This window comes from Dasypus novemcinctus, chromosome 3, assembly GCF_030445035.2.
Source record: "Dasypus novemcinctus isolate mDasNov1 chromosome 3, mDasNov1.1.hap2, whole genome shotgun sequence".
NCBI lineage: Eukaryota > Metazoa > Chordata > Mammalia > Cingulata > Dasypodidae > Dasypus > Dasypus novemcinctus.
This window is the reverse complement of record NC_080675.1, coordinates 9,835,408-9,861,698: the sequence shown is the minus strand read 5'-3', so window position 1 is coordinate 9,861,698 and position 26,291 is coordinate 9,835,408. Positions and strand designations below refer to the sequence as shown.

Here is a 26,291-nt window from a genome sequence, read left to right as displayed (position 1 = left end):
CCTTTGTCAACCTATTTATTTAATAAATCAAGCTACTCTGAACACTGGCAATATTTATTTCCGTTTATATTGCGATGGTAGGACTCTAATCAGGAGGACATTGAGACAGTAAACTACATTTCCCAGAAGTCCACGGGAGCAAAGGGAAGGGACTTGCTGTGCAGCTAAAAGACTCCAATTCCCAGCATGCAGCGGGAGCGCCGGACCTCCGCTCCCGGCATTCCTGAGGAGGCGGCAAGGAGCGCGTAGGCTCCGCCCACTTCTCTTCTTTCCCGCTCGCCCCGCCTCTCCCGCCTTCCCCCAGGCCAATGGGAAGGCTCCATACTGCAGGGTGTGACGGGGGCCGGCGCGGTGCTGGAGTTGGGAGTCGGCGAAAGCGGCGGGAAGTTCGTACTGGGCAGGAGGCGACCGCTCGACGGCTTAGGGTAGGGTGGCTGCAGGCGACGCGGTGGGGCGCGGAGGCGGGCGCCGAGGGAGCTGGGTTCGGCGCTGGGCCGCCGGGCAGCCGTGACCTCGGGCGGTCCCCGGGCCGCGCTGGCGGCTGCGCAAGGCGCCGCCGGCCCCGGCCGCCCGCCTGGGCCGCGGGGTTGCCGCGGCCGCGCTGCGGGAGTGGGCGTCCGGTCCTTGCCGGCCCCAGCCTCAGCCCGGGCTCCACATTCTGGGCCGCAGCCCTCAGACTGCACCGCGGCTGAGATGTGGGGTCTCTGCCGGGTGCCGTGGGTGAACAGGACCGACGAGGCCACTCTGCTGTCACGGAGCTTCCATTCTAGAAGGCAAAGCCCCACTACGCAAATATACGCCAAATTCCGGGCACCAAAAAGCTCCCTTTACGCGGGGACGGGCGACTGGGCCAGAGTAATGGAGTGAGGCTCTTGAGAGTAGATCAGGGAAGGCCTCTCCGAGGAGGTGACGTTTGACTCGAGACCTGAAGGGGGGAGAAGGCGCCTGCCCCTCCTGAGGAGAGCGTTCCAGGCCCGGGAACCTGGAGGCCGCCCTCTGTTTACCCGTTACTGTCCCGGTGACGCCCCGTGAGCTTGTCGTTGAGCGCGTGGTGCAGGGCGATAGAGCGCAGTGTGGATTTTCACAAGGGATTTTTCTCATCCCTGTTGACGGTCCCTCCTCTGTTCTCTCACTGGATGACACGGTGGCACCGCATCTTTTACTGATGCATCAGTGTTCAAGGGCAACAAATAGTTTTCCTACCGTCGAAACGAAATTCTTTTTGATTCTGCTCTTTTTGGTGATTTAGTTAAATTCGGCAAACGTTTATTGAGCCCTTTCTAAATGCTGGACGCTGAAATAGGCTTTGGGCTGAGAAATGGAAACCCTCGGTTTCACGCTACCCATTTTTTAATGTCTTTTCTGTCAAGTCACCTCTTTTTGTCTTTCTTTGTATTCACTTTTCTTTTCCCTCCCCCTTTCCTGTTCCTGGAACATTTTGGAAATACCAGGTTTGCTTTTCGGAGGGTGGTGGTTTTATGGAACTGACGATGAGCCTTTTAATTCTTTTTTTTTTTTTTTTAAACTGGAGTTGCCCATCTGTTGAGTCTGAAATTTGCACGATTAAAAAAATATATATATAGGGCAGCATTTATTTTTAAGAGTTCAGAGTAAAGGCACCATGCTTTTGTGACATGATGAGTTCGATACTTTGAAGGAGAATTTAATCTACAATTTTAAAGCAGTTTCAGAAGGAAGCAATGGTTCTTTAGATATAATCATTTTATTCACATTATGTTTTTGCTGTTCAAAATGGCATGTAGTAGTTGAGATTAAATTTTTGGGTAGAGAAGATTTTGTTCATCTGGTCCCTCTAGAAAGGGATGTAACTCAAGTAGTTACTTAATAATAACTTCCTCTGCTGACACTACCACAGATGGTATTCTCTGTGCATCCCAACATTGCTTATAGGATCCTGCGTTATTACAGTAATACAACTTGAATTTAATAACAAACTTGTGCTGTATTATTGTTAACTAGTATCCAGTACAAATATCAGGTTTATGGTATAATGGCTTCTTGTTTATGCCTGGTGCTGCAAAAATTATGAAAGGATATTTGTTAAACAAATGAGATAAGGGAGTAACGTGTTAAACATAGAGCCTGGCATATAGTAAGTTAGTGAGTGCCCAGGAAATGGTTGTATGGAAAGCTTATGCTAGGTTTTATTCCAAGATGCAAGTGTTTATTTAAAAAATAACAGTAATGCATTCAAAATGTTGACAGACCCTAAAATTACATTTCTTAAGGGAAATGGGCTAGCTGTTTTTTAAAATTTGAGATTTAATGTTAAATAATAATAAATATATTTGTTAAGTAAGTATCCCAGATGTCTAAAAAAAAAAAAAAAGAAAAACAAGACGTTTATTTTGACAATGGTAATGTTTTTTTTTCCCCCTTAAAGGCATCCCTAATAAGATATAATGAACTATGAAGAGGACTTTGATTTTAAGAATAAAACTTGGAAAATGTTTTTTTTGGATTTGAAATATAAAACTTACTGGAAATGAAGCAAAGCCTAGAAAAAGATGCTTTAAATTTACCTTATACCAAATGAAGAAGGATGACTCCTGAATTTATGCAAATGTTCAAATGCTCATATCTCCATATATCAGGCAGTGAGCCTAAAGGGAATTAAATGCTGCCTCTTTGTTTGTGTGAGTGAGGCTTTCATGAAAATTGTCTTGATGTGTTTTGAGAATGGATTGGTCACTGAATAGGACTGAGGAATATTTTTCAAGTTGGTAGGGTATTTTTACATGCTTACAGAGGTTATTTTTTAGAGTGAGCAGAAATGGACTTTTTTTCACCAGATACTGCTTACCTTCCATATGCCAGGAAATGTACTAGGTATGGAGTAGATTCTTGCCATTGTAGTGTTTTGTGATAGCAAGTTTTCTTTTTGTTAAATTAGTGTAGCTTATTTGTTTTGATTTTAGTTTTCTAACATCCAGCAGATAAGTCATTAAATGTGTAGGGTACATTTGAAAAAGTTTACGATTAGTGACAAAATGTAGAAAATCTGGGATTTTTAATAAAGATGAAAGATTATTTTAGAAAGTGATAGAACCTTGACAAGACATTTAGCTAGCTGGTATTAATATATGTTTGCGCTCTAGGATATTTTTGGCCCCTTTTGACTGAAATTCCTGTGACTGTATTCCCACTTGCCATTACAAAAATGCAAAAAGGGCCATGCCCTTTGATTCACCCTTCCTTGATTCCTGAAAAAATATCCAAGCACCTCACATTTTGAAGTTGCTGTTCTGCAGTAATTCCATTCCTTTCCTGTTTACCCCTGTTCCATCTCTCTCAGTCTTAAATCCTTGCAAGTCAAACTCAAGAGCCTTCTACTCTTTTTTTCTGGATGACCCTTGGGCAAAAGAGGAGTTCTGTAGCCAGCCTAGAGAGGTATGAGGTGTGTCCCTGCCCTTTCTACCCTCCCCCCCAATATTTAGATTTTTAATATTCAGCAGTAAAAACTAATGATAAACTATGGTAACATTCTTAAGTAAATTTATTAAGAATTTTATTAGCCACTGCACCGTTATACCTTGGAAAAATACATGTTTGTGAATCCTATCATTTAGTCTTCATGTAGGTACATGGATTTTGATGATTCTTTGTAATAACGCCTTTCTTGCCGTGGGTCTCCAGCCCAAGGGATAGAAACCAGTGCTCTAGAATTTGAAAATTAAGATAGACGTTGCTCACACTGGCACATATTTAGGATGAATATTAAACATGTACACACTCCAAAATATTTATCAATAAACTGTGCATTAAAAGGGAAGACATACTAGATGGAACTCATAATTAAATTGCAAGGTTATTATTTTGAGATTGGGGAATGTTCTATTCTATACTTTTTAAGCAAACGGCATACTTTATTGGAAGGACACTTGTATCTCACAGAGCTTATTATCAGGAATTAAATAGTTGGTCCTGCATGAGAACTGGCAGGTTATTAGGAACAAAGTTAACACCATTCCATTCCTTTTGGGGCCTTATAGTTTCTTTCTGTGTTTATTTTGTTTGCATATTGGCTGTTTCACTGCTGTTTGCATGTAGGACAGATTTGTCTGCTTCAGACCTAGTGTAGATTATGTCCATGTGTGAAGAGCCCAAAAGAGACTCCATTATTTACTTGTCAATTTTATTTTTATTAAAATTAAAAATAAGAAAACGTTAAGTTAGACCTCTTCTGGCTAAGATAACTACAGCATTATTTCAGGATAATTGCTTTTTCTCAAATTCTTTTATTGAGTATCAACTGAAAAAATGTTATCATTTGTGGATATTTTATTAGAGGTCATTGTGATCTCATTTCTCAGAGCTAAACATTAGGAAGTGCTTTTAGACCTGTAGCTGTAACGGGCTTTTGACAGTTTCTATTGGCAATGTTCCTTTTTTCTCTTATTGCAGTTTACTGTATATTATGACAACAGAGCTATCAACATGCAGATTAATATGTAATTATACATTTCATGTTAAAGGTAATAAGTTTGGGGGTCAGGAGAAAAAGTTTTAAAAATTCACTTTTTAAAAACTAAAACCGGGAAAACAACAACAAAACTAAAATCAGGTTATAATATTTAGGAGGCCTAATCTTAATGGTTTTTCAGGCTTTTTAGAAAATTTTTTGGAAATTGTGACTTTCAAATTTGTATTACCTCCATACATTGCTGGTGGGAATGTAAAATAGAACAGCCATTTTCCCGGTATCTGTCAAATTTCTAGACTCTGGAAATCTGTTTGGCAGTTTCTTAAAAAGTTAAACATACACTTAGCATACAGTCCAGCAGTTGCCCTCCTGGACATTTATCTAGAGAAATGAAAACTTACCTTCACACAAAAACTTGAGCATGAATGTTCATAGCAACCTTTATTTGTAATAACCCCAAAGTAGAAGCGACCCAATGTCCTTCAGTGGGTGAGTGGTTAAGTAAAATGTAGTGTGGCCACACACCAGAACACTACTGAGCAGCAAAAAGGAACTGTTGACACAGGGAACAACTTGGATGGAGCTAACAGCGTTATGCTGAATGAAAACAGCCAGTCTCAAAAGGTTACATATTGTATGATTCCATTCCTATAACATTCTGGAAATGACCAAATTATAGAGATGGAGAAAAGATAAGTGGTTGCCAGGGGATAGAGTTGGGGGTGGAATGTGACTATAAAGGGGTGTCGTGCGGGAATTCCTTTGTGATGACAGAACAATTCTTTCTCTTGATTATATGACTCTGTACATGTGACAAAATGTCATAGAACTAGGTGCAAAGGCATACAAAAAATTATTGCATATAATAACATGAAATCCAAGTAAGGTCAGTAGTTTAATTACTAATGCTAAATGCTGTCACTCTCCTGGTTTTGATAATGTACTATGTGAGATGTTAGCCCTGGGGAAGGTGGGCTGAGAGGTACATAGGACCTCTCTGCTTTATTTACAAAATGTTGTGAGTCTAGAATGATTTCAAAATAAAAAGTTATAAAAGTGTATAATACCAACAATAATCTTAAAGTATTTTGATGCTCTCAAGCCAGTAAGATAAAGTCATTGGCTTTTAAATATTGGTCACTAATAATGTTTTTTACATTTCAGTAGGCTGGATTTGATTTAAATCACTAATCATAGAAAGATTAATAGATCCATGTAACCATGATCACAATTAGGATGCAGAACTGCTCCATCACTCCAAAGAAACTCCCTTGTGCGGTTATCCCTTTATAGCGATGCCACAGCCCCTAGTCCTAACCCTTGGCAACAACTGATCTCTTCATCTCTAAATTTTGTCATTTCCAGGAAGCTGTGTAAATGGAGTCATACAATGAATAACCTTTTGAAATTGCCTACTTGGATTAGCTTCATCTAAGTGTTGCACATGTCAGTAGTTCCTTTTTGTGCTTAGTGGTGTTCCATTGCAGGGCTGCTATGCTGCACCATATTTTGTTTAACCATTTATACTGAAGGGCATGTGGGTCACCTCTAGTTTTTGACTAATAATGCTGCTATGACCATTCATGTTCAAGTTTTTGTGTGAACATAAGTTTTCATTTCTCTGGGATGTGTCCAGGTGTGCAACTTTTGGGTTATATGCTAAGTATATGTTTAACTTTTTAGGAAGCTGCCAAATTTTTGCAGGGTAGCTGTACCATTTTACAATCTTAAAATCAATGTATGAAAGATCTGATTTCTCTGCATCCTTGTCAGCATTTGGTATTGACAGTATTTTTTATGTTAGCCATCCTAATTGGTGTGTAGTGGTTTCTCATTGGTGGCTTTAATTTGTATTTCCATAATGGCCAATGATGTTGAATATCTTTTCACATGCTTATTTACTGTTTGCATTTTCTTTTGTGACTTGTTCATTCAGGTGTTTTGCCCTGTTTTTAATATGACTGTTTATTTATTGATTTCAGAGAGTTCTTTATATATTCTGGATAAAAGTCCTTTGCCTGTATGTGATTTGTGACTATATTCTCTTGGTCTGTGGCTTGGCTTTTTGTTCTCTTATCAGTGTCTTTTGCAGAGCAAAAGTTTTAAATTTTGATGGAGTCTAATTTACTGACTTACGGATCATGTTTTTGATGCCACGCAAGTCAGAAGATGTTCACCTATGTTTTCTTCTAAGCGTTTTCTAATGTCATGCTTTACATTTAGAGCTATGCTCCATTATGAGTTAATTTTTGCATAGGGCATGAGGCTTAGGTCTTAGTTCTTTTATTTTTATTTGTTTTTTTGTCTATGGATGTCCAGTTGTCCCCAAACCGTTTGTTGAATAGCCTATTCTTTCTCCAGTAAATCAGTTTTGTACCTTTATGAAAAATCAATTGGCTATACTTCTATGGCTCTATTTCTGGATCCTGTGTTTTGTTTGTTGATCTGTGTGCCTATCCCTCTACCAATACCACACTCTTTTTTACTGTAGTGATAAAGTAAGTCTTAAAATGGGGCCAAATGATTCTTACAACTTTTGCTTCTTTTTCAAAATTGTTTTAACTAATTTAGTTCCATTGTCTTCCCTATAGCTCTTGGAATCATTCTGCCTATGTCTACAAAAAATTATGGTGGGATTTTGAAAGGAATTATGTTAAACCTATAGATGAATTAATGCTAAAGTTTTAAATTGGGATTTAAAAAAATCTGTTGTCTAGAGTAGAAGCTATAAATACTGCTGAGGCAGATTACTATAGGGAACCAGGGAAGATGGGGAAAGAGATAGGGAAAGACCTCCTGTCACAGCTGGGACCCAGCAGAGAACATTGCTGTGAGACCCTGCCCAGAAACCCCCTTCTGCTAAGAACAAAGCCACAAAGACCCTGCCTTGACCCTGGCCAGGAGGTCCCATTTGCAACTCTTTCCAGGGTCAAGGGGAAGCTCCTTGATATCCGGCCCCCTGAGGACTAATAGGTGGGGCAACCAATCAGAACAGCAAAGAGCTGTGGCCCCTTCCTAAAATTAGGAAAGGACTTGAAAGGCCTAACCCGAGGCCACATGTGCAGGACTCACCCTGTAGCACCAGCCTGCAGGCCATGTCTTGAATTGTGTACTTATCCCTTTTCTGTTTTTTATTAAACTCTTTATTCCCTTCCCTACCCTATGCCATGTCCTTAAATTCTTTTATGTGACATAGCTAAGAACCTAGAAGCCCAGAACACAGAACATTCTGCTAGCACTGCAAGTGCTTGATTATTTTATTCAATAAAGTTGGATGTCACAAATCGCCAGAACGTGACTGTAAGCTGTGTACTAAAATGAAGAAAGGAGGAAATGAGTGAGCACTTAAGTTTGAAAATTATACAGGTTTATGAGGGTATGACATAGCTTGAGTCTTGGAAAAAAAATACATATAGATTTGAGAGGAAGTAGGAGAACATTTTAGAGAGTAGCATGAATAAGACAAGTCCTAGTGAAAATAATGTTTTGGGGAGTCATGCAAGTGAAGGGTTGAAGGGAAGTGAAGGAAGGCTGGTTGATTCATAAATATAGAACATGCTGCCTAGATTGATGGGCTTATAATTCATTTAATTGTCCACTAGGAAGATACTGTAGGATCTTGAAGGGAGAAATGATATGGTAGAAATGGTATTCAAAAGAAGTTGTTTTAGGGCCCATGTACAGGGCTAATAGGTTGGTAGGAAGAACAGGATGACCGTGACTCTTACCTTGACTCACCACTTTATGTTCCAGATATTTACTAGAAAGCTAAAAAAATGTTGCTAAAAATGCTCCAAGACTCTAGCATTTTCCCGGAAGAGTAATGGTAGATTTCAGCCTTTTGCCACTATCTTTAGTGATGGATGCTGAGAACTGTGCTGGAATTTCAAACACCTTCATATTAATGCAACTTTTAGTAAGTTGTACATACAGGAAGAAGAGGAATTTCTATTGTCTCATTGTTGAAGTGGATGACATTTCTTATCAGGCCTGAAAAGGGTCCAAGAGGTGAGCAACTGAAATGATAAAAGCATAAAGAATTGATAAATTGGCCCAATGAGGGAAAGTTAATGGAATTAGATTTATTTATCATGGCAAAGAGGAGACTTGGGTTATTTAATCAGTATGTCTTGATACTTGTATATGAAGAACTATACAGAGAATGATGACCAGCTGTTCTTTGAAACCACTGAGGAACAAATGGCTCAAATTGCAGCATTAGAATTGTAGTCTTAGGGAACAATTTCCAGACAGTAAGAACATTAAGTACTTCATGCCACCATCCAAAAGATCTTTAAGGATCTCTGAGGAACCTACTTGTAGTTTAGAAATATTTTTGCTTATAGTCAGGGGATTGTGATGTTAACAACCCTATTGTTCTGCCCTTGAGTCCTAAGTTTTTAAAATCGTGGCAGAAAATACTGAATTTCTATTTTCTTAGCATCTACTTCACTTTTTTGATTTTTTTTCCCCCTCCAAGTAAGTTACACTCTTTTTTTGTGTTTATCTGTGGGAATCTCATTTGGTTTTTGCTTTCTTTTTTGCATTTAAAATTTAGATTTAGATTAGACATATCATTTAGAAAATAACCACCCAATAACTAGAACTCATTTGATGTCAGTCAAGCTACTAAAACCAGTGCATTTCTACTCTTTTATTGAGAACATGGAAAAGCCTAGCATCCCAGTTTTTTTAATCAATGATGACTTGTTGAGCAAAGAATTTTGCTGTATAAGAGGTTGCCATGACATGTATTAATAAAAGATTGGCAATGTGGAAAGCTTTAGCATGACAATTTAGATAATTGTCTTCAAAGTACCTTTTCTGTTTGATTCATCGTCCTTAGTCTGATTGTTTTCTACTACTCTAGATCATTTTCCCACTGAAATGCTGAGATTGACCAAGAATATTTTACTCGTCATTGCAGCCCTTAAATATTATCACAGGAAAAAAAAATTTTTTTTTCTGCAGAAGAGCAAGCTCTTATAGTGCTATGCAAGCTGCCCATTTAAAACTATCATTGCTTGGCACCTATGCCCTAGTGACAGTTTGACCAACATGTGAGCAGGCACACTGCCATCCTGACAGATGGGTATAAGTATAGGCAGCCAAGAAACCATGTATCTGCATCTAGTATATTTGTTAAGGGCAGGGTTCCCAGTTGGGGATGTTCAAACGTCTGTCCATCCTGAGCTTTCACGCCTATGGATAAAGGGATGTCATCATTAATCCCATCTTCTGACTGAGATTCCATGGATATGTAAGAGCTTCTTGGCTCTTACAGAAGTAGGCAGTTGGGGACAATCAGGATAATTATTGTCTCCTTCATCATGGGACAACTTCAAATAATCCTTTTCTCTTTCTCCTAGCCAGATAGGTTTGCAGTGAGTACAAACCTGTTCAGACATTGTTCCGATGTCAGTCTCTAGAATATGTGCTGCTTCATTTGTTTTCTAGAGTTCAAAAGCTTTGTAGGGTTGAAAGTCATTTAATATTTATGCTTTGGCCTGTGGTGTATATAATTGGAGTCTGATAGATCTGAATTCAGATGTTGACAGCTGTGTGACATTAGGCAACCTAATTTTACCATCAAATCAATATAAAATAATACCTACCTCATAGGGTTGTTAATAAGAATTAACTGTGTATCATGCAATATGAATCACTTGGTATAATGTCTGACCCATAGTAAGTGCTCAGTAAATATTTATCATCAGCATCATCATCACTTTAAAATACTTGAGGGTATTTTTCTCTGGAGAATTATTAGGCAAAAAAAAATTCATTTCTCAACATTCTTGAAAGTCATTTATTGGACATTTTCACATTGTCTGGTCTATAATAGAATGCCTCCAATGACAGGAAACTCACTTCCTATAAAGTAGGGTTTCACAACCATGGGGCTGTTGACATTTTAGAATGATAATTCTTTGTGGGGTCTGTCCTGGGCATTGTAGGCTGTTTTGTATTCCTGGCTTTCTCCACTAGATCCCATGAAAACAAAAAATTACTCCAGATATTGCCAAATATCCCCTGGGGGCAAAATCATGCCTGGTTGAAAACCATTGCTCTAGAGACAGCCTATCATATTTTTAAATGAAGTTTTGAATGTTAGTTCTCTCTTACATTGAGTGAAAATCTACTTTCTTATTCCCTCTACCCAATTCTGTCTTGGAAAACATGTTGAACAACCTGAATCCTCCTTCCATGTAACTTCCTTTCAAATATTCAAAGACATGTATTAAGTCTTCTCAGTCTTTTTGAGCTGAAGCAGCCGTAGTTCATTAGCTCTTCCTTACATGGCATGGTTTCATGTCAGTTCACTTTTGATTTGATTTCATTGTTAAACTGTAGTGCTTAGAATTGAGTGCAATACTCCAGGTACGGCTTAATTAGTAAAAAAAAAAAAATAATAGAGTAGCATCTCTTGTTTTAGATACAATTTTTTTTCTGTTAATATAGGGAAGAATATTTCCTTCTACATACTATATTTTTATTAATATTTTTTATTAATATTATTCTGTTCTTTGAGCCTAGAATTGAATGAAATCCCTACATCTATCTAAACTATATCTTCTTCAACCTGAATTAGTTTTGGAGCCCAAATATAAGAATTTATATTTATCCTGCTATATATCTTTTTCTTGGGTTTAGCTAACTAACTTTTCAAGTTAATTTGGTATCCTAATTCTTGGTTGACTCTGAAGTTTCAAGCTTAAAGAACAGGTAGATGATGATGCCATCATCTGAAATTGAAAATGCAGGAGAAAGAGGTGTGTATGTGTATGTAGTTGTGGGCAAATGCATGCACACACAAACTGCCAGCGTGGTTGGTGTTGGTGGTGGCAGTTTGCTAAATACCTCCTTAGATCCCTTAAGTTTGAGATCTTTATGGGACATCTAGGTACTGATGTTCAGTATTGCATCTTGGGAAGAGGGACTGGTCCCAGAGATTGAAATTTTGGAATTGTCCTCTCTTAGAAGGTAGGGGAAGCCATTGAATTGGCTGAAATCACTTTTGTGTTTAAAAGAGGATTGAGGATGGAGTCCTAGGAATCCCAATATTAAGAGGAGCTGGTAGACGGGAGGCAACAAAAGAGACCAAGAAGGCATGGTCAAAGAGAAATGAAAATGTGAGAAGTATCTAGGAAGTTGGAATGGCTGTGTGTTAAGTGCTGTGGTAGGTGCTTGAATACAAAATTAATAGGGTATGGTCTCTGCTTTCCACTCCTGTTTTTATTTCTTCTGTGGTTTAACTGTTCACTAAATGGTGCTACCTAGTCAAATCATGCCTGAGAACTTGGAGTCATCTTTTATTGCTCCTTCATACCCTTGAATCTGTTGGAGTACCAAGTTCTACTGATGAAAAAAAAGTTTTTATTGAAGTATAGCTTACATACTGGAAAAAGTACACAAATATTAAGTATCTAGCTCAATGAATTTTTTGCAAAGTGAACGTACTGTGCTAACCACCACCCAGATCAAGATATTCACTGTTCTAGCTCTCCGGAAGCCTCTCTTGTGCCCCTTTTCAGTAATTACTCCCATTCAAGGTAACCACTATTCTGACTTCTCTAACTATAGATTAATTTTGCCTGTTTTTGAACTCATATATAAGTGGAGTTATAGCCTTTAGACCCTTTTTTGACTGGCTTCTTTTACTCCACATTGTGAGATTTATCCAGGTTGTTGCATGCAGCTCTATGGTTGTATTGTATAACTCTCTGATTCTAGTTATCTTTTACTGCATAACACACCAGTTTTGGTTTTCCATTGCTGCATGAGACATTACCCCAAACTTAATATTACACAAAAATCATTTTATTATGCTCTTGATTCTGTGAGATAGGAATTTGGATAGGGCATGATGGGGGTGACTTGTCCCTGCTCTACAGTGGCTGGGACTAGAATCCTTCAGAGCAGGGGTTCTTAAACTTTTTTGTTCCACGGACCCTTTTGCCAGTCAGGTGAAAACCATGAACCTCTTACTAAGACCACACTATACTGTGTATGATTTTCTAAATATATCACGCCTGCACTAACATGATCCCATAAGAGTCATTTTATTTTGGATTTTAACTCAAGCTCACAGACTCCTTGTTAAGGACTCCTGCTATAGACACTCCCTTATTAACATGTCTGGTACCTGGGTTGAGATGTCTTGAAGACTGGGGTCATCTGGGACTATTGACTGGAGCACTTATGTGGGCTCTGTGAGGCTTTGGCTTTTCAAAGCATGTCAAAGGGTGCTTCTGAGAGTAGCATCCTTGGCAATTATATACTATAACATCATGTCTACCACAGTCTACTGGTTGAAATATACACATGCCTGCCTGGGTCAGGGGAAGGGACTAGACCCCACATCTTGTCAAATAATTTGTGGCTGTTTTGTAAAACCACCACAAATATATACCACAATTTATCCTTTCTGTTGTAGGTGGATTTTTGAGTAGTTTCCACTTTGGGGCAATTATGAATAATGCTGCTATAATCATTCTTCATATCTTTTTGGTGTACATGTCTGTTTATTTTAATTGTTGTACATATCATATCTGGTCATGCCCTGTGTGTAGCTTCAATTTAATAGATAAGCTAAATAATTTCCCAAAGTGATAGTACCAATTTATATCTTTACCAGCAGTGTTTAATGCTCCAGGTGGTCCTCAGCCTCAGCTATACTTGGTATTATCAGTTTTTAAACATTTTATTCTAAAAGACTTTATTATTTCTCCCCCTCCCTCCTTGTTGTCTGCTCTCTGTGTCCATTTATTATGCATTCTTCTGTCTGCTTGTCTTCTCTTTAGGCAGCACTGGGAACTGATCCTGAGACCTTTTGGAGTGGGAAAGAGGTGCTTAGTCTCTTGCGCCACCTCAGCTCCCTGGTCTGCTGCGTCTCTCCTCTGTTCTCTTTTTGTTGCGTCATCTTGAGTCAGCTCTTTGCTTAGGCCAGCTTGCTACCTGGGCCAGCATTCCTGTGCGGGCTGACAGCACTCCACGTGGGCCAGCACTCTGCGGGCCAGCCTGCTGCTTGGGCCAGCTTGCCGTTGCCCTAGACCTCCCATATGGTAGATGGGAGCCCAATTGCTTGAACCACGTCCGCTTCCCTGTTTTTAAACATTTTTAACCACTAGAGTGGTTTTAATAGGAATATACCTGATGACTAATCATCTTGAGGATCTTATCACATACTTTATTTGCTGTTTGTATGTTTGTTTTGAAGAAATGTCTGTTTTGATCCTTTGCCCATTTTTAATTGGGTTCCTTGCCCTTTTATTATTGAGTTCATTAACCTTTTGGGGTTTGTCTTGGTTTATATTCAACTTGAAACATTTTTTTTTCCTGGTTTTGTTTCCTCGATTTTTCTTTTTTTTTTTTTCAAGAACCATTCATTCTTTTTATAGTAAGCAGGAGGGTTAAGACAGTTCGCACACCCTTTTGCATTCTCTTGGCAACAGTTTCCATTTGCAACATATGTAATTGTGGATCACCTCAAACAGCAGAATGTACGTCTGCTGGTTATTAGAATAGATTCTTGTGGTTCATTCTAGTTTTAAAATGAACTATGCTTCTTTCCTTGCAGACCACTAAGTAAAATGGCCTGGCCTGGCCTTTAGTCCAAACCTCTCATTTTACAGGTGAGGAAAAAAAGACCTTGGAGAAATTTGGCCTTGCTTATGTTCACAAGAGGTAGACCTGGATCATGATTTTAAAAATTCAAACCACTGCATTAAGAAATATCTGTTGGTTTCTCATCAAGTGACAGATATATTAGATCCAAGGAATACCAAGGTGAGTAAGATAGAGTCCCTGATGTTCATGTTCTCATAAAATATGTCAGAAGAGACTGACATACACAATTAATGGTCAAAAAGTATCCATGAGTTCTGTATAATGGGTGCTAGAATATAGTCACACTGTTCAATGCTGAGGTTTTCACTTTATTTTGCATGTAGGCAGAAGAAATTTATACATGCTTTTTTTTTTTTTTTTTAATTCAAGGAATTGGTTTCATGGTTGTGGGAGCTAGCAAGTTCAGGCAGGCTGGTGCTGATGCTGCAATCTTTTTTTTCTTTAAGTGGAGCAGAAAGACTGATTTAATTTTTATTGTAGTAACTTATATACAACATAACACTTCCCAAGTTAACCACTTTCAAGCATACAGTTCAGCGACCTCAACCACATTTACAAGGCTGTGCTGCCATAACCACCATCCATCACCCCCAACAGTAATTCTGTCCCATTAAACATTAACTTCCCATTCCCCACCCCTATTCCTGACTGCCACTGCAGTCATCTTGAGGCTGAGTTCCTTCATCGTGTATTATTTCACTTTCTGATTTTCATAATTTCTTCAGTGCTCTTTTTTCAACTGAATTTGTGAGAGTATTTTATATTAAAAACAACTGAAAACTTCATTCTGAAAACCTTTAAGAAAGCTTATAGTATTTCATTTCTTTTGTCCTTTTGGTCATTGGAAGACATCCTACTTTCTATCTAACATGGTAAGGGATATATATTTTTGTAGTAACATGTAAATATGTTTCTGTTTTGTCCTCTGTATTAGTCAGCCAAAGGGGTACTGATGCAAAATACCAGAAATTGGTTGGTTTTTATAAAGGGTATTTTATTTGGGGTAGGAGCTAACAAATACCAGGCCATAAAGCATACGTTACTTCCCTCACCAAAGTCTATTTTCACGTGTTGGAGCAAGATGGCTGCCGACGTCTGTGAGGGTTCAGGCTTCCTGGGTTCGTCCCTTCCAGGGTCTTGCTTCTCTCTGGGTCCAGGGTTCCTTTTTTCCTGGGGTTTGCTTCTCTTTCTTCTGTGTGCTGACTTCCTGGGGCTCCAGCCTAAGACTTCAGCATCAAACTCCAGCATCAAAACTCCAACATAAAAAACCCTCAATTCTGTCCTTTGCCATGCCTTTTATCTATGAGTCCCCACCCCTTGGTGGCCCAATCAAAGCCCTAATCATAACTTAATCACGCCCCAGTACAGACCAGATTACAAACATAATTCAATATCTTGTTTTTGGAATTTATGACCATATCAAACTGCTACATCCTCTATACTATTTTTCGTTTTTGTTTTTTAAATTAAATTACAGAAGTTGTAGGTTTATAGTAAAAGCATGCAAGAAATACATTTGTTCCCATATACCCCCATAGTGTGTACCTTTGTTACAATTGATATAAGAATATAAAAATTGTACTATAAACTATAAGTTCATTTTTTACATTATGTGTGTTTTTTTCCCCCATATACCACTCTAGTATTAACACTTTGCATAAGTGTTTGTTACAATTCATGAAAGAACATTTTTATACTTGTGCTATTAACTATAGTTCATTGTTTACATTAGGGATCACTGTATTATACAGTTCTATGTTTTAGCTTTTAATTTTTATTCTGGTAACATATATGGCCTAAAATTTCCCCTTTTGACCATATTCACATATAAAATTCAGTGCTAATTACACTAAAAAGATTGTGCTACTATCACCACCACCCGTTTCCAAAATTTTACCATCATTCTAAATAGAAATTCTATTCAAATTAAACATTAACTCCTTATTCTCTATCCCCAACCAAGTCCTTGTTAATGTGTATTCTAGATTGTAATTCTGGAGTTTATTTATTCTAGTTATTTCTTATCACTGAACTCATATAATAGTTATCCTTCTGTGTCTGGCTTATTTTACTCAGTCTTATGTCTTCAAGGTTCATCCATGTTGTAGCATGTATATACCACATGCGACATTTCTTTTTTATGGCTGAATAATACTTCATTGTATTGGTATGTATGTACCCATATGGTATGTATATACCATGTTTGTTTATCCACTCATCAGTTGATGGACACTCTGGTGTGTCCATCTTTGGGCAGTTGTGAATAATGTCACTTCCACTTTGAATGTTGGTGTGCAAATATCTGAGTCCCTGCTTTCAATTCTTTTGGATATATACCTTTTAGATGGATTGCTGGGTCATATGGTCATTCTATACTTAGCTTTCTGAGGAACTGCCAAACTTTCACAGTGGCTGCACCATTTTACATTCCCACCAGCAACACTTGTAATTTTCTGTATTTTAATAATAGTTATTCTAAAGGGTATGAAATGGTATCTCATTGTGGTTTTGGTTTGCAGTTCCCTAATAACTAGTGATGCTGAGCATCTTTTCATGTGATTTTTACCCATTTATATATCCTTTTTGGAGTACTGTCTATTCAAGTCTTTTGCCCATTTTCAAATTGAGTTCTTATTGTTAATTTGTAGGATTTCTTTATATATTCTGGATGTTAAACCTTATTGGATATGTGGTTTCCACATATTTTCTACCATTGAATAGGTTGTCTTTTCATTTTCATGGTAAAGTCCTTTGATGCACGAAAGTTTTAAAATTTGATGAGGTCCCATCTATTTTCTATTGCTTGTGCTTAAGTGTAAAGTCTAAGAAGCCATCACCTAACACAAGATCCTGAAGGTGCCTTCCTACATTATCTTCTAGAAGTTTTATAGTCCTGGTTCTTATATTTAGGTTTTTGATCCATTTTGAGTTAACTTTTGTATGTGGTGGTAAGGTAGGAGTCCTCTTGGCATATGGCTATCCAGTTCTCCCAGCACCAGTTGTTAAGAGACTGTTCTTTCCCAATTGGGCTTGGCAGTGTTGTCAAATATCAGTTGGCCATAAATGTGAGGGTCTTTTTCTGAACTCTTGATTTGATTCCATTGGTCAGTATGTCTATCCTTGTGCCAGTACCATGCTGTTTTGACCACTGTAGCTTTGTAATAAGCTTTTTATTTTTTTTAGAAGTTACCAGAGATTGAACGCAGGATGTTGTACATTTGAAACACATGTTTAACCACTGAGCTACACCTGCTTTTGTGATAAGCTTTAAAGTCAGGAAGTGTGAGTTCCCCAACTTTGTTGTTGGCTCTTTGAAGCCTCTTGCCCTTCCAAATAAATTTTTTTTTGAATATTAAAATTCAGTTTTAGTTTTTTTCATTTTAATTTTTCCTATTGAGCTCTAAGCTGTTTGAAGTTTGTTTATGTATATGGCATGACTTAAAAGAACTAAATCAGTTTATCTCATCTTTGGCTGCACATTGGAATCACTTCGAAAGCTTTATAAAATGGCAATGCCTGAGTCCCATCCCCAGAGGTTTTTTTTTTTTGTTTTAATAAAAACATACATTTCTCTGTTAAATGTACTGAATACATTAACATTTTTTTTTTGAGTCACACAATATGTTATACAATGTATTTGGTTCATGGTAATGCAGTCATCCAGTACTTGTCCTTTTGTGTCTGGAGATTTTATTTTTTTATTTTTTTTTAATCCAGGAACATGGTATTTACTTATTTAAATATGTTCTGATCTTAATAGTCCTTAAAATTTTTATTTTTGTTAGTCATGTGTACTTTCTAAAGTTGTTGCAAGGATTTTATATCTTTTGTTTTGTGAGTGGAATCTTTCCTCCCACCAACTGGTTATCACCAGAATATGGGAACCCTCCCCCCATTTTTTAAATCATGAGTTTACAAAACACACATGCATATCGTTATACAAGGATCCCATACATCTTCCCACCACCAACACCTTGCATTGTTGGGAAACATTTGTTACAAACTGTGAAAGGGCATCTTAAAGTATTACTATGAACTATATCCCATATCTTACATTTGGTGTGTTTTCCCCCCAACCCATCCCATTATTAACACCTTATATTAGTATTATATATTTGTTATGATTCAGGAGCAAGCAGTTACATATTTGTCCTATTAACTACAGACTGTCATCCATCACAGGATTTCTTGTGTTATACAGTCCCATGCTTTTTACAGTCCATTCAAAGTGTACACTCAGTGGCTGTGCTGTGCTGTCATCACCTTAGAAATTTTAGGACATTTTCATTACTACAAAAGGAAAAACCCCATCCCCCTTATGTCCCCTTATTATTATCTCTTAGTATTGAAAAACATCTTCTTGCCATTTGCTGCAAAATATTACAATATTACTGTTAACTATTGTCCTTAAGTGACATTAGTTGTAATTTTCCTGTGTATCACCATATTCTTAACACTGTAAAAGAAGAGCAATCTTATATTTATACTATTAACCACAGTCTTCATCCAGCACAAAAGTCACTGTTACACATACCCTAGGTTATTCTCTAGCTTCCTTTCAATTGACATTTACTTCTACACACTACCCCCTTTTAGCCACAATAGCATTTATAAATCAGTAGTGTTAGTTAAACTCATTATAATGTGCTACTCTCAACTCTATTCCACACTTACAATTAACCTCCTTAATTATTATACACACCATCTCCCATTCTCAGCCCACCTTCTATTTCCTAGTAGCCCAAATTCTAGAGTTTACCTTCATGAGTTTACTCATCATATTTATAGGCTCATCGTTCATATTAGTGAGACCTTTTACAATATTTGACAAATATTGTATGGATATGTTGGGATATTCACTCAACGTAATATCCTTTAGGTTCATCCATGTTGTCATATGCATCCTGATTTCATTTCATTTTTTCTTATGGCTGAATAGTATTCCATTTGTATGGATATATCACATTTTGTTTATCCATTCATCAGTTAATGAACACTTGGGCTGGTTCCATATTTTAGCAATTGTGAATAATGCTTCAGTGAACATCAGTGTGCAAATGTCACTTTGTATCCTTGTTTTCAGTTTTTCAGAATACCTTCCTAGTAATGGGATTTCTGGATCATACGGAATTTCTGTATTCAGCTTCTTCAAGGTACTGCCAAATTGTCTTCCACAGAGGTTGCACCATTCTACATTCCCACCAACAGTGAAGAAGTGTTCATGTTTCTCCACATCTTTCCAGCACTGGTAGTTCTGTTTTTTTTAAATACTAGCCATTCCATAAGGTGTGAAATGGTATCTCATTGTAGTTTTGATCTGCATATCCCTAATAGCTAGTGATGTTGAACATTTTTTCATGTGCTTTTTGGCCCCTTGTATTTCCTCTTTGGAGAACTGTCTATTCAAGTCTTTTGTCCACTTTTTAATTGGTTCGCTTGTCTTTTTATCATTGAGTTGTATGATTTCTTTATTTAACGTGAATAGCAAACCTTATTGGATCTGTGGCTTCCAAATATTTTCTCCCATTGTGTAGGCTCCCTTTTTACTTTATTGACAAAGTCTTTTGAAGAAAAAAAGTATTTATGAGGAGGTCCCATTTACTTATTTTTTTCTTTGTTGCTCGTGCTTTGGGTGTAAGTTTTAAGAAACTATCGCCTAACCACAAGATCTTGAAGATGTTTTCCTACATATTCTTGTAGAAGTTTTATGGTTGTAGCTTTTCGTTTTGGTCTTTGATACATTTTGAGTTAATTTTTGTATCAAGTATGAGATAGGGGTCCTCTTTCTTTTGGATATGGTTGTCCAGTTCTCCCACCACCATTTGTTGAATAGACTGTTTTGGCTCACCTAGCTAGGCTTAAGTCTTGTCAAAAATCACTTGACTGTAAATGTGGGGATCTATTTCTGAGTTCTTGATTCAGTTCCATTGGGTCAGTCTGTCTCTCTTTATGCCAGTAGCATGCTGTTTTTATCACAGTAGGTAAGTAATATGCTTTAAAGTCAAAGTGAGAGTCCTCTAACTTTGTTCTTCTTTTTAAAGACATTTTTTGGCTATTCATGGCTCCTACCCTTCCAAATAAATTTGATAATTGGCTTTTCAGTTTCTGTAAAAAAGGCTGCTGGGAAATTTATTGGGGTTGTGTTGAATCTGTAAATCAGTTTGGGTAGAATTGACATCTTAATGCTATTTAGTCTTCCAGTACATGAACATGGAATGTCCTTCCATTTATTTAGGTCTTCATTAATTTCTTTTAGCAATGTTTTGTAGTTTCAGTGTTCAAGTTCTTTATGTCCTTGGTTAAATTTGATTATTTTAATTGCTATTATAAATGGAATTTTTTTCTTGATTTCCTTCTCAGATTGCTCATTACTTGTGACCAGAAACACTTCTGATTTTTGCATGCTGAACTTGAACCCTGGCACTTTGCTGAATTTGCCAGCTCTAGTAGTTTTTTGAAGATTTTTCAGACTTTATATATATATAGGTCATATATCTGCAAATAGTGAAAGTTTTGCTTCTTCCTTTCCAATTTGGATGCCTATTTATTTATTTTTCATTAACTAACTGCTCTGGCTAGACCTTCTTGTACAGTGTTGAGTAACATTGGTGATGGGGTATCCGTGTTTTCTTCCACATCTTAGAGGGAGAGCTTCAGTCTTTCCCTATTGAGTATGATGTTAACTGGGGGTGTGTTGAGCCACCTTTGCATACTTGGGTTAAAATCCACTTGATCATGGTGTGTAATTCTTTTAATGTGCTATTGGATTTGATTTGTAGGTATTTTATTGAGGATTTTTGCATCTAGATTCATAAGAGAAATTGATCTGTAATTTTCTTTTCTTGTAGTAGAACTCGCCTGTGAAGCTGTCTGTTCCTGGGCTTTTCTTGGTTGGGAGAGGTGTGTTTTGTTTTTTTTTTTGGTGTGTGTGTGTGTGTATTTTTTTTAGGTTCTGGGGATTGAACCCCGGACCTTGTTTGCAGGAAACCTGTGCTCAACCGCTGAGCCACATAGACTCCTGCCGTTTGGGAGGTTTTTTAATGACTGATTGAATCTTTTTGCTTGTAATTGGTCTGTTGAGATCTTCTGTTTCTTCTAGTTAGTGTGGATTGCTCTTGTGTTTTTAGGAACTCTTCCATTTTACATGGGTTGTCTAATTTTTGGCAAACATTTGTTTATAGAATCATCTTATGATCCTTTTATAACTGTAGAATCAGTAGTAATGTTGCCCCTCTCATGCCTGATTTTGTTTATTTGCATCTTCTCTCCTTTTTTCCTTGTTAGTCTAGCTAAGGGTTTTTCAGTTTTATTGATCTTTCCAAAAAACCAAGGTTTGGTTTTGTTAATGCTTTCTATTGTGTTTTTATTCTCAATTTCATTCATTTCTGCTCTAATCTTTGTTATTTCCTTCTGCTTATTTTGGGATTAGTTTGCTGTTCTTTTTCTACTTCCTTCAGTGTGCAGTTAGGTCTTTGATTTTAACTCCTTTTTTAATGTAAGTATTTAGGGTTATAAATTTCCCTTGGTTGTATCCCGTAAGTTTTGTTCTTGTTTTCATTTGTCTCAAGATATTTACTGATTTCCCTTGCTATTTCTTTTTTTTTTTTTTTAATTATTTATTTATTTATTTTTTAAAATTACATTATGAAAAATATGAGGTCCCATTCAACCCCACCGCCCCCGCCCCCCACTCCCCCCACAGCAACACTCTCTCCCATCATCATGACACATCCATTGCACCTGGTAAGTTCATCTCTGAGCATCACTGCACCCCATAGTCAATGGTCCACATCATAGCCCAGACTCTCTCACGTTCCATCCAGTGGGCCCTGGGGGGATCTATAATGTCCCGTAATTGTCCGTGAAGCACTATCCAGGACAACTCCACGTACCGAAAACGCCTCCACATCTCATCTCTTCCTCCCGTTCCCCACACCCAGCAGCCACCATGGCTACCGTTCCTACACCCATTCCACATTTTCTCTGTGGACATTGGATTGGTTGTGTCCATTGCACATCTATGTCAAGTGAGGGCTTAGATTCCATATGGGTACTGGATGCACTCCTCCCGCTTCTAGTTGTAGACACTCTAGGCTCCATGTTGTGGTGGTTGACCTTCTTCAACTCCATGTTAGCTGAGTGGAGTAAGTCCAATAAATCAAAGTGTAGGAGCTGAAGTCTGTTGAGGCTCTGGGCCTGGGTGTCATATTATCAGTCCAGAGATTCAAATCCCCTACATATATCTTAAACCCAGCACCGACTACAATTCCAATAAAGTAGCATGCAAGTCTTGTGAAAAGAGATCCCCTCTGAGTCCATTTCCATCACGCAGAAACACCAGCTCCAAAGAAGGGCTATCTGTCATGGCAGTGAACCCCTTCTGCCATGACCATAGAACCCGTGGGTCTCTTTTTCCCTCAAAAGAACTAATACCTGGGGTTGTATCTACCTTATCTGTCTCTTAGACTCTGTTCAGTTGTACATAGGGGTATTCCTTCTGACAACCTCCAGACTCTTTTTTAGAGACTCACAGCCTTATAATCTCATTTCTCCTTTCCATTTCCCCCTTACATTAGGTCAAACAGCTTCCCGAAGTCATGTCATTATATGTAGACAGGTATATTCTGCTGTTCCGCATTGAATCTTTAATTCAAGGTCATTTTCTAGTTGCTTCTTCAGCTGGTATGTGGTAGTGATCCCTCGGTGCCAGGGAGGCTCATCCCCGGGTGTCATGTCCCACGCTGGGGGGAATGCATCGCATCTACACGCTGAGTTTGGCTGTGAGAGTGGCCACATTTGAGTAACATGCAGGCTGTCAGGAGGAAACCCCCAGGCACAATGCTACTCTAGGCCTTGTTCTTATTGCAGGTGTATAGGCTCAAAAGTGTAACCATTAGTATCACGAGCCCACTGTTGGGCCCTCCTTCCTTCCTGGTTCTTGCCGTTGCACCTGGAGGATTGCCGCTGCTCTCCCAGGGCCCACAACAGTGACCCCCCGGCCAGGAGCCCAGTACCCCCCCAGCTGTTGTTTTTGTTTCCACTATGAGTATATATAGACATTACCATATACCCTGGGCATATGCCCTGTATAACTCCCTGTCAACCATATATATCCTGTCAATAACATCCCATATCAGTATTCCTCCGCTGCCATTGTTGAACCACTCTGTGATCCAAAACTTCCCGTAAAGTGAATCCCAACATAATGTCAGCTTCAGAAGAGTCTTAGATCACCGAAATTCATATATACAATATACAGTATTTCCCCAGATCCACCATAAAACCTTTTCCCTTGCACAGCAATAATCTTTTAACTTATTCATATCATATTTCCTGAAACTGATGTACAGATTCCAACACTATAGTTTTCAAACAAGGTGACATTTGTGCTTACTATGTGGTCCATATTTTAGGCTGTACAGTTTTCTAAATTTTTTAGTTATCCTATGTTTTGTCTTATGGTTTTCATTATTAGTCTGTCGTCCCCTATATGTTTTTGGTGTAATATTAGCTGTTTTATATTCATCCTCGTGTACTCTCACATAACTCCTCTTTTTCCCCCTTATTTACCTTTGTTCCATCCATTCCACATCCATTTTCCCCTCCCCTTAGGGCCCACAACGCCTGCCAAGCTAATACCCTGGGAGCCGTCCTTTCTCACGAGAGATACAGTTCTCTCTATTCAACGGCATTAGTCTTCCCCAGGATATGGGTCCACCCCACCCAATGGTAGAACCCACCTTGGCAAAATGAGCCTTCAGCTATTCCCTCCGGAGTCCGTCACGCATCAGACCATACCCCCTGAGCGTTCTAACCAGGTAACCCTCCTACTTATACTTTGATACGTTCTACTCAACATTTAGTTCTCAACGAACTTCTGACACTCTCCCATATTCGTATGTTGCCCCTCCCTCCCACCTATTTCTTGGACAATATTACCCCTCTTCCCATCCCCAGCCCCCCTCAAACCCAGAAAACCCCACCCGAAGGTAACCCCTTGCCCCCATTTTGTCCCTTCTTTGTGCTCATACATACCGCCAGCTCATCACAGATTCCACCCCTGCAGACATTCACTTACATCCTTCCTCCACCCCCTGATTTCCTGTAAGCCACTTTTCCAGACTCTAGCTCTCTGAGGCAGTTAACTTACTTCATATCATTGAGGTCATATAGTATTTGTCCTTCAATGCCTGAGTTGCTTCACTCAACATAAGATTCTCAAGGTTCATCCATGTTATCACGTGCGATTGTAGTGTATTGGTTCTTACAGCTGAGTAGTATTCCATTGTGTGTATATACCACATTTTATTGATCCACTCATCTGTTGATGGGCATTTGGATTGATTCCAGCTTTTGGCGATAGTGAACAATGCTGCTATGAACATTGGTGTACATATATCGGTTTGTGTCCTTGTTTTCAGATCTGATGGGTATATACCCAGCAGTGGTATTGCTGGGTCATATGGCAAATCTGTGGATAATTTTTTGAGAAACCGCCAAACTGTCCCTCAGAATGGTTGGATCCTTCTGCATTCCCACCAGCAATGGATGAGTGTTCCCCTTTCTTCACATCCTCTCCAGCATTTGTATTCTACTGTTTTTTTCATGGCTGCCAATCTTATGGGTGTAAGATGGTATCTCATTGTAGTTTTGATTTGCATTTCCCTGATTGCTAGAGATTTGGAGCATTTTTTCATGTGCTTTCTAGCCATTTGTATTTCTTCTTTGGAGAAGTGTCTGTTTAAGTCTTTTTCCCATTTTTTAAATGGGTTGTTTATCTTTTTGTTTTCAAGATATATGAGTTCTTTATATATGCAAGTTATAAGTCTCTTATCAGATATATGGTTGCCAAATATTTTCTCCCACTGTGTGGGTTCCCTTTTTACTTTCTTGACAAACTCCTTTGAGGTGCAGAAGGCTTTAATTTTGAGGTAGTCCCATTTATCTATTTGTTCTTTTGCTGCTCGTGCTTTTGGTGTGATATTCATGAAGCCATTTCCTATTACAAGGTCCTGTAGATGTTTCCCTACACTGCTTTCTAAGGTCTTTATGGTCTTGGCTCTTATATTTAGGTCTTTGATCCATCTTGAGGTGATCTTTGTATAAGGTGTGAGATGGTAATCCTCTTTCATTCTTCTACATATGGCTATCCAGTTCTCCAGGCACCATTTGTTGAATAGGCCATTCTCTCCCAGTTGAGAGGGTTTGGTGGCTTTATCGAATATTATATGGCTATATACATGAGGTTCTATATCTGAACTTTCAATTCGATTCCATTGGTCTGTGTGTCTCTCCTTATGCCAGTACCATGCTGTTTTCACTACTGTAGCTTTGTAGTATGTTTTGAAGTCAGGAAGTGTGATTCCTCCTATTTCGTTTTTCTTTTTCAATATGTCTTTGGCTATTCGGGGCCTCTTTCTATTCCAAATAAATTTCATAGTTAGTTTTTCTAGTTCCTTAAAGAAGGCTGTGTTGATTTTTATTGGGATTGCATTGAATGTGTAGATCAGTTTTGGTAGGATAGACATCTTAATAATATTCAGTCTTCCTATCCATGAACAGGGACTATTCCTCCATTTATTTAGGTCTTCTTTGATTTCCTTGAACAATCTTGTATAGTTCTCGATGTATAAGTTTTTTACCTCTTTAAATTTATTCCTAAGTATTTGATTTTTTTATTTACTATTGTGAATGGTATTTGTTTCTTGATTTCCTCCTGATCTTGCTCATTATTGGTATATAGAAATGCTACTGATTTTTGCGCATTGATCTTATAACCTGCGACTTTACTAAACTCATTTATGAGTTCTAGGAGCTTTGTTGTAGATCTCTCAGGGTTTTCTATATATAGGATCATGTCATCTGCAAATAATGAAATTTTGACTTCTTCCCTTCCAATTTGAATGCCTTTTATATCTGGTTCTTGTCTCAGTGCTCGAGCAAGTACTTCCAAGACAATGTTAAATAGGAGCGGAGACAATGGGCATCCTTGTCTTGTTCCTGAGTTTAGAGGGAAGGATTTCAGGATTTCGCCATTATAAACAATGTTGGCTTTCGGTTTTTCATATATACTCTTTATCATGTTCAAAAAGTTTCCTTGTATTCCGATCTTTTGGAGTGTTTTTATCAGGAAGGGGTGCTGTATTTTGTCAAATGCCTTTTCTGCATCTATAGATATAATCATGTGGTTTTTTTCTCTCAATCTGTTTATATGGTG

General features: G+C 38.2%; 1 protein-coding gene across 11 annotated transcripts in view; it reads left to right on the top strand.

Moving 5' to 3' along the window:
- Nucleotides 1-311: 311 nt before the first annotated feature.
- The window catches only part of VRK1 (VRK serine/threonine kinase 1), a 114,487-nt gene continuing 88,507 nt past the window's right edge, over nt 312-26,291 (top strand). For 6 of the 11 annotated variants that reach the window (XR_011648264.1, XM_071213709.1, XM_071213707.1 and 3 more), the window contains exon 1: nt 312-425. The gene's annotated coding sequence lies outside the window, so the exon portion shown is untranslated. Of the gene's footprint in view, nt 426-14,213; nt 14,234-19,157; nt 19,323-26,291 lie in introns of those variants that run through there. The other 5 variants (XM_071213708.1, XM_071213702.1, XM_071213706.1 and 2 more) reach the window with 4 other exon arrangements.